Source organism: Tamandua tetradactyla, chromosome 6 (genome assembly GCF_023851605.1).
Source record: "Tamandua tetradactyla isolate mTamTet1 chromosome 6, mTamTet1.pri, whole genome shotgun sequence".
Taxonomy (NCBI): Eukaryota; Metazoa; Chordata; class Mammalia; order Pilosa; family Myrmecophagidae; genus Tamandua; species Tamandua tetradactyla.
In genome coordinates, this window is record NC_135332.1 from 8,997,109 (window position 1) to 9,006,465 (window position 9,357).

The following is a 9,357-nucleotide window of genomic DNA, read 5'->3' on the forward strand; positions in this document are numbered from 1 at the left end:
GTTGCCTCTACAAAGTTGACCTATGGGTTCTCTATTAGTTATTATTTAGGGTTAATTATATTAGTTAGGGTTCTCTAGAGAAACAGAATCAACAGGGAACACTCACAAATATAAAATTTATAAAAGCGTTTCACGTGACCGTGGGAATGCAGAGTCCAAAATCCACAGGGCAGGCTGTGAAGCCGATGATTCCAATGGAGGGTCTGGACGAACTCCACAGGAGAGGCTCACCAGTGAAATAGGAAGAGAGCCTGTCTCTTCTGAATCCTCCTTAAAAGGCTTCCAGTGATTAGATTAAGCATCACTCATTGCAGAAGACACTCCCCTTTGACTGATTCCAAATGGAATCAGCTTTGGATGCAGCTGACATGATCATGATTTAATTCTATGAAATGTCCTCATTGCAACAGACAGGCCAGCACTTGCCCAACCAGACAAACAGGTGCCACCACTTGGCCAAGTTGACACACGAAGCTGACCATGACAGGTAGGAAGTGTTACTTTTCCGTACAACCCATTTAGAACTATTTGGCTTTTACAAACATGTACTTGGAATAATTTCATATATCTAGTAATTTTTAAATAATAGTGAACTGGATAAAAGAACCATATGTTGGTTGTTAATGAGTCTGTAATTAGTGAAATGGCAGAAGTGAGTAAAATTCGGAGTCGGAAGGGAAAATGGGTTGGGGATAGGAATCTGGCTCTGAGGCCCCTCCTCTGAACTATTTCTATATTTTCTTGTCTTTCCTTTCTCTCCCTTAGAGTTTTCAATTTTCTAAAGCCTGGAAAAACTGTTGTGCCTATAGATTATATATTCATTCCAGAATGCCTAAATACATTATCAACTTTTTAAACAAATTGCTTTTACTGTAACTGAGAAGTTAGGATTTAAGGAATGATTATGGTTCCTGAATCATTATACAGATATTCCTTTTTGCTTTCTGGTATATTGGAGTAGATAGAGGGAAATACCTGAAATCTTTAAACTGTAATCCAGCTGCCTTGATCTCTGATAAGGATAAGTATTAGCCTTTGTGATGGTAAAAACCTTGTGACTAACCTTCACTTGTACCCATTTTATCTGTTTTTTCGACTTCAGAGTCTTATGATCACTAAAGACAGCCCTAATGTTTATTTTTTAAAACAAGCCCTGGTTGGTTTTATTAAAGAAAATTTTTATGTGATTTACTTTTCACCAATCTGTTCTGGCATTAGAATATGATATCAGAATCACCTGGATCAATGAGATCCAGTGTGCACACTCTATAGTATTTTCTGCACACTGTGCCCAATTCAATATTATCGCCACTGCAGTGATGGACACCAGTTTTGGCTGATATGGTATAGTACTCTGTTTTGGATTCCCTCAAAGCTTGGCAGTTGTTGGCGAGGATGACTAATTTCACTTTGCCTTGCCTGATCATCTTCGGAGTGTGCTTGTATCCCAATACGTACTTTCACTTTTCATAATGAGTTGGAACCAAGAGCTGATCGACTCCAGTGACTTTTTCGTCTTTTTTGTGGCCATCATCCACCTGGCTTACATGCAGAGAGCTCCCTACCAAGAGCAGCTGCCAAGATGGCCAGGGATTGAGAAAGGCCCTAGTGTTTATTAATGAAGGGCCTTGGGTCAGCCCAGAACCTACCCACCCTAAGTCCAAAGTTGTTTTGAAAACCATAGCTGGATCTAACCAAAATGGGCCCACCTGACGATCACAGTAGCTTAGACTTTAACCTATTGTCACCTATCCTTATTATAGTACTAAAATTCATGCCTGTCAGCATGTTAAGGCTGCCATTTTTTTACATACATTCATGTAAACTATCTGTGCATGCTTAATAATTAGATTACCTCTGAACACATCATCTGGAGTCATTGTGCTTTATTGTCTTAAAACCTGGCCATTTTTTTGATATTATAAAACTTTCAGAATTACTGCAGTCTGTGTGGCAGATGTTTGGGTTGATAGGCCACGTGATTTCCTACTTCATGCCTAGCAATAAGCTCTTTCTTTCTTTGAAACCCTGATGTTTTGGGATTGGTCATTGAGCACATTGGGCAAAGAATTCACCACCTTTGTCCTATAACAATTTGGCAACACAGATGGAATGACGATTCCTAGGGGAGTCCAACTGCCTGAGGTTCTGGAGCCCCAGCAGAGTAGGTCGATGTATTAACCAAGCCTTTTGCAGCCAGTGGACATTCCTTAGTCCAGAGGCTTGGCAATCAAGCTTTTCTCTGTTCTGCCGGCACTCCAGACTCTTTTGGTGTCTTAAAAAGCTTCAAAGAGAGAAACTACTTCCAGTTCCAAGTGTGGACATCTGACTGGGTGGATGGGTCATCAGGGGATAAGTGGATCGGGGATCTGATGCTGGTTTGAGTCTCCTAGACCTAGGTTTGAAAGCCTGGTCTCGCTTCCAGAATGATCCCCTTGCTCCTTGCTCTGTTCCCTGATCCTGTACAGGGTTTGAATCTGGGCAGGGTTTTCGTCTGTATCGGGTTTAAAATCCTGCCCTGAAATTGTCTGTTGCATATAATCCTGAAAAATAAGTCATCCAATGATTATTTGATATTCAATGAAATTAAGTAGGCCTATTTAACTGTTAGCCAGTGTGTTACCTAGATATATTAAGTGTTTAGGGCTTGTTTAATTGTTAATCAGTGTTGTGGTTTGCGAAAGCTGCTGGAATTCAATATACCAGAAATGGAACTGCTTTTAAAAGGGGAATTTATTAAGTTGCAAGTTTACAGTTCTAAGGCCATGAAAATGTCCAAATAAAGGTACCAAGAGGTCACCTTCACTCAAGAAAGGCTGATGCCATCCAGAACACCTCTGTCAGCTGAGAAGGCATGTGGCTGGCATCTGCAGGTCCCTTGCTCCTGGTCTCTGTTGCTTTCAGCCTCTGTTCCTGTGGGAATTTGTCCCTTGGCTTCTCCAGGGCTGGGTTTCATCTCTTGGCTTTCTTTGGCTCTCTCCATGTTCCGGTTCACTTAGCATCTCATGGGAAGGCACATGGCAACATCTGCTGGGTTCTGCCCATGTACAGGCATCTGCTTTCTGTCAATGCTACAAGTATCTCCTAATGTCCATGTCTCTGCCAGCTCTGAAGCCACTGTTCTCCAGGTGTCTGCATCTGAGGTTTCTCCAAAATGTTTCCCCTTTTAAAGGATTCTAATAAACTAATCAAGACCCACCATGAATGGGTAGTCACATCTCCATCCACGCCCACAATTGGGTGTGTCACATCTCCATGGAAACAATCCAAAATTTCCCACCCACACAGTAGGTCTGACCCCACAAGATTGGATCAGGATTAAAACATGGCTTTTCTGGGGTACATAATAGTTTCAAACCAGCACAATCAGTGTGTTAAGTGTCTAATGCCTGTTTAATTGCTAGTTGGTATGTTCAGTCTAGTTATTAATTGGTGTGTTACTTAGATAAATAGGAAGTGGTTAAGAGTCTTTAAATTTGTTAGTTGGTGTCTTACTGCATTTGTATTGGTCATGTTCCTAACAGGTTACTGATTATGGAATTTCTTGAAAATGGGAACCTTTGGGTCATATTGAAAAACTGGAAAGATTTAGTTACGAGCCTATGAGAAAAAGGTTTATTTTTGTAACACAATCTGGCCTTAATATAATTTAAAATCAGTAGAGAAATGGCCTGAAATGGCTCTATGGAAAGAACACTGTATTACAATTAGAACTGTTCTGAAAAAGGGCAGAAATGGGATGAGATGACATATACTCAATCCTTTCTTTACCCCTCTCAAAAGTATTTCTGTATGACTAACTTTCTATTTGTTCAGTGTATATCCTCATACTTCTGGATGGTAATAGCAAGTTAACACAAATTTCTTAAAGAGCTCCATTTGAATTGCTTAAAAATAAACAGATGCCTTTACATCAATATATTAATTAGTACTCATGAAGTCAAAAAGAAAGAAAGAAAAGCAATCTGCACAGCTGGGTTCAAGCCTTTACAGTTTTTATAATTACTGTAAGCAAACATGAACATTAGAAAGAAACCACTCCTGGAATTTTCCTAAGCTACCAGAAAGCTGCCTCAGGGAAGAGGCGAAGACCTTTTCCAATTGTCCGCATGACAGATTTAAGTGAAATAGATCTAATATTTGGAAATATTTAAAAGAAGGCCATAGAAACTCTCAAATCCCACCGCCCTCATTTAAAACTTTTAAACCCAAGTTCAAGAGGCCAGACTTCATTCTTTCTGTCTCACCTATCCCTGCCTCCAGGGCCTAAGCACCTAAAGCAGGTATGAGGGAAAGACTGGTGCAGAAAGATGGGGGAAGGTGTGGTTTAAAATTCTTTCAACTGGGCCTGGAGATTAGAAAGGGTAGGCATAGAAAAAATGCTGCTGGATAGGCCATGTTTGTTAAAATTATTTTCCAATAATACCTTTGTAATGGTAATCATAGTAATTAGATAATTATTAAAATATGAATAGCCTTTGGGATAGGATAACTGAATAAGATCTGATTACCAAACTTCAGTAAGTAAAATGAAAGGTGCCCTGAGAGTTATGGAAAAGTTTTCCTGGATTTAAGCTCGGGACAAATTAAACAATTGCAATACGTTTTCCAGAATTTGATAGTCAAATACTCTTGAGGTTGTTCATAATTTTAGTATACTGTGAAAACAGAAAAACTCTTTAAACTTCCAATAGAAGGAATAAAAAGCAAATACAGCTGCAAATTTGCAGTGGCAAAGTTTAGTTCGAGTCTTGCTTTTTGATGACTTTTTGAATTGAACAAGCACAATTTTATTCTGCTTAGATATGTTTTCCCTAAATTTATACAAGCTTACTGGTAAAATAAGCTAGTATTATAAACACATTTTCAAAATTCCTCTTAAAAGTAGCCTAACTAGACAGGTGGCATAAACTGAATAATGTACTTGGTAATGATGACACTTACATAAATAAAATAAAAATAAAGCTATGCTGATACTTCAAATATATCCTATTTAAGAAATCAGTTTTGTAGGAAATAAAAATGAGATTTTTTTGTAACCTTGATTACCTGGATTTCAAATAATCTGGCTTTTTAATTACTTTGCCATTTGTTACCCCAGTATGTGGAAGAATTTGGATTTGTAGTAGATTTGTTAATGTCAGGCAATATGTTTTGTGTCTTACATAATAAGGTTAGGAAGTGCTGTCATGAGTGGAAAAGACATAATTCTTAGCTTCAAAGAGTTTATATTCTAGTTAAAATATATTTATACTAGGCCATACTATAACAGAGCAGTATTTAAAGCAATTGCCAATTATCTTAATAAAAGAATAAAAATGTTAGAAAAAATGTTAAAGGCAGGTAGATAAAAAAATGACCTAAGAAGACCTCATAGAAAAGATGAAACTTCTAAGACCTTTAAATAAGAAAGTAGCATTTGAACAGATAGAACTCTGAACTAGTTTTTTAAGTTCATAACTATTTTGTGAACTAACGTATACCTAGTATTATTTAGCACTTGAGAATAATGTTGAAAAAAAATTGGGTGTTCTCTGGATACAAACCCCTTAATTACGGAAAAGCTGATTATATTTCAAACCTGGGCTTTTCTGAAATTTGAAGGTAGTGCTGGATTGAACTAAGAGATTTTAGGCATATTGTGAAGTAATCATTTTTGTGATGTAAGTATGAAGAATATAAATGCCCGGCTGTGTTCCAAACCAAGCATAAATTTCTTCCTTCTTCCATTATTTTGTAGTATCTCTGTCTTTTCTCCCTTTCATGATTACTGGTATTCGAAGTAAGTATGCATGTTCAAAGAGCTTTGGGAATTTATCAAATTTATTTCTGTTGATATGCAGTCTGGATAAATAAAAAACTATAGGTGGGATAGATAGTATTTTAATTATTTTCCATACTAAGATGACCATATTTTCTGATTAAAGTGAATTGTGTTTGTAACTTACTACAAGCCCTAAACGAACATAGAAAGATGTAGGAGATTTATAAAGGTGAAATTTATATGTCATAGTCAACGCTGATCACAAATTTGATAAGCCTGTTTATAATATTTTTTAAAAAGAGCTTTTGTACCAAACCATGTGTGCTGGTTTGAATCTCTTGTGTATCCCCAGAAAAGCCATGTCTTTAATCCTTATTCAATGTTGCTGGATGGAAGCTTTTGATTGTTTCCATGGAAATGTGATCCATCCAATTCTGGGTGATAACTTTTGATTAGATGGTTTTCATGGAGATGTGTCTCCACCATTCAAGATGGGGTTTCTTACTGGAGCCCTTTAAGAGGAAACCATTTTGGAAAAAGCTACAGAGTCCTGGTAGCCAGAGACCTTTGGAGATGAAGAAAGAAAATGCGCCTGGGGAAGCTTCCTGAAACAAGAAACCAGGAGAGAAAGCTAGCAGACTTCACCATGTACCCTTCCATCTGAGAGAAACCCTGAACATCATTGGCCTTTCTTGAGAGAAGGTAACCTCTTGTTGGCGCCTTAAGTTGGACATTTTCATGATCTTAAAGCTGTAAACTTACAACTTAATAAATTCCCCTTTTTAAAAGTCATTCTCTTTCTGGTATATTGCATTTGTCAGCTTGCAAACTAGAACACCATGTGTTCATACAAATCTGAAGTTCAGTTTTCTCTCTGTTAAAATAATGTGAATTGTTAGCCTGCTCTTAATGAAAAGTTATGAAAACTTTTCCTTAGCCATAGGAGTACTCTATACAGTGGACAAGATTTTAAAAAATAAATATTTTTTATAAACAATGGGCAAACATACAAACATTCTTGACATATAAACATTCTTGACATGGTTATAATCAATAGCTCAAAATATTATCACGTAGTTGTGTATTCATCACCATGATCATTGTTTTAAACATTTGCATCTCTACAGCAAAAGAAAGAAAAAACAAAAAACTCATACATGCCATACCCTTTACCCTTCCCTTTCATTGACCACTAATATTTTAATCTACTCAATTTATTTTAACCTTTGTTTCCCTTATTATTTGTATATGTCTTATCCATAGTTTTTACTCATCTGTTCATACCTTAGATAAAAGGAGCATCAAATACAAGATTTTCACAATCACATGGTCACGTTGCAAAAGCTATATCATTATAAAATCATCTTCAAGAAACATGGCTGCTGGAACACAGCTCTACAGTTTCAGGTACTTTCTTCTAGCCACTCTAATATACCATAAACTAAGAAGGGATATCTAAATAGTGCGTAAGAATAACCTCCAGGATAACCTCTTGACTCTATTTGGAATCTCTCAGCCACTGACACTTCATTTTGTCTCATTTCTCTCTTCCCTCTTTCAGTCAAGAAGTTTTTCTCAATCCCTTGATGCTGAGTCCCAGCTCATTCTAGGATTTCTGTCCCACATTGCTAGGCAGGTTTACACCCCTGGGAGTCATGTCCCATGTAGAGAGGGGGAGGGCAGTGAGTTCGCTTGCTGTGTTGGCTGAGAGAGAGAGAGAGAGAGAGAGAGAGAGAGACAGGCCACATCTGAGTGACAAAAGAGATTTGGGGGTGACTCTTAGGCCTAATTTTAAGTAGGCTTAGCCTATCCTTTGTAGGAATAAATTTCATAAAGGTGAACCCCAAGATTGAGGACTCAGCCTATTGATTTGGTTGTTCCCACTGCTTGCGAGAATATCAGGAATTCTCCACATGGGGAAGTTGAATTTCCCCCACTTTCTCCCCATTCCCCCAAGGGGACTTTGCAAATACTTCTTTATTCATTAGAATAAAGAATAATTTTTTATTTGTTCAAATCACTCTGGGATTTATTGGGGCATCACACTAACCTGGACAAACTTACAAAATCTCATGTCTTATTCAAGGTTCCATGTATTTATGGTGTTCAATTAAACTGGTTATTGTATTAGTTAGGGTTCTCTAGAGAAACAGAATCAACAGGGAACACTTGCAAATATAAAATTTATAAAAGTGTCTCACGTGACCGTAGGAACGCAGAGTCCAAAATCCACAGGGCAGGCTGCGAAGCTGATGACTCCAATGGATGGCCTGGATGAACTCCACAGGAGAGGCTCGCCAGCCAAAGCAGGAATGCAACTTATCTCCTCTGAGTCCTCCTTAAAAGGCTTCCCATGATTGCATTTAGCATCACTAATTGCAGAAGACACTCCCCTTTGGCTGATCACAAATGGAATCAGCTGTGGATGTAGCTAACGTGATCATAACCTAATCCTATGAAATGTCCTCATTGCAACAGACAGGCCAGTGCTTACCCAATCAGACGAACAGGTACCACAACATGGCCAAGTTGACACCTGTCCCTAACCATGACAGTCCACCCCTTGTCAACTTGGCACCTATACCTTAGATTTCCAAATGAAAACAAAAATAAGCACACATTTTTTCTTTTACCTGACAATACTCAACTGTCCTGCATATAACTGGAAACACATTAAATCTCTCCAGAATAGGGTGCAAATCCTTGGACAACATTCATTCTTAAACTTGATATCTTACAACTTAAATAGTATAACACAAACAAAACAGCATTACAGTCCTCGTTTCTGTAACTGATCACGTGGTCGAAGTTCATATTTATCACTACCTTCTTCCACTACCCATTCCATGTTCCCTTTCCCCTCAGCAAGCACTTCAGCTGGCCGTGGTTCTTTGCCTGGTGGGGTGACCCAAACCTTCATTCCTGAAGTCTCAGAGCCATTAGTGGTCCTGCCTGGATTGTGTTGTTGCAGTTTTCCATTGATTTTAATCACAGGGCATGGTAGTACTAATAGACGCCCCAGGGGATCTCCTATATTCCAAGAAAACTCTTCTTTACCTCCATTATGTAGTTGCAGTCCTACTTCCTTCTGATAGTCAGGGTCAATTACCCCAGACAATAATGTAATTCCCTTCTTGGTGTGTTGATCCAGAGGCATAAATAGCCCAAAGTGGCCAGGTGGCAATCTTAACTTCCAGTTCAGTGGTATCACTGTTGTTTCTCCTGGAGAAAGCACACCCCGTTTTGGAACTAAAACCTGTAGACCAGCAGAACTCAGGGTAGCAGGGACAGGAAGCAAAAATTTTCCCAGTGGATCACTAGGAGTAATAGTGAGTGGCACCACACCCATTTCCACCCCTTGGTTCCTGGACCCATGGATCCTGGCTATGGGAGAAACAGCACCATACAGTGGACGCTGATTCAGAGCATACACAGCTTCCTGGAGAACATTACCCCAGCCTTTCAAGTTTTTGCCACCTAGTTGGCACCGTAATTGAGTTTTCAAAAGGCCATTCCACCGTTCTATCAATCCAGCTGCTTCTGGATGATGGGGAACATGGTAAGACCAGAGAATTCCATGAGCATGTGCCCAT

The 9,357-nt window shown here is 38.6% G+C and overlaps 1 pseudogene; it reads right to left on the reverse strand.

Annotated features, from left to right (window-relative positions):
• Nucleotides 1-1,188: 1,188 nt before the first annotated feature.
• LOC143685794 (large ribosomal subunit protein eL30 pseudogene) lies at nt 1,189-1,534 on the reverse strand (annotated as a pseudogene).
• Between the last annotated feature and the right edge of the window lie 7,823 nt (nt 1,535-9,357).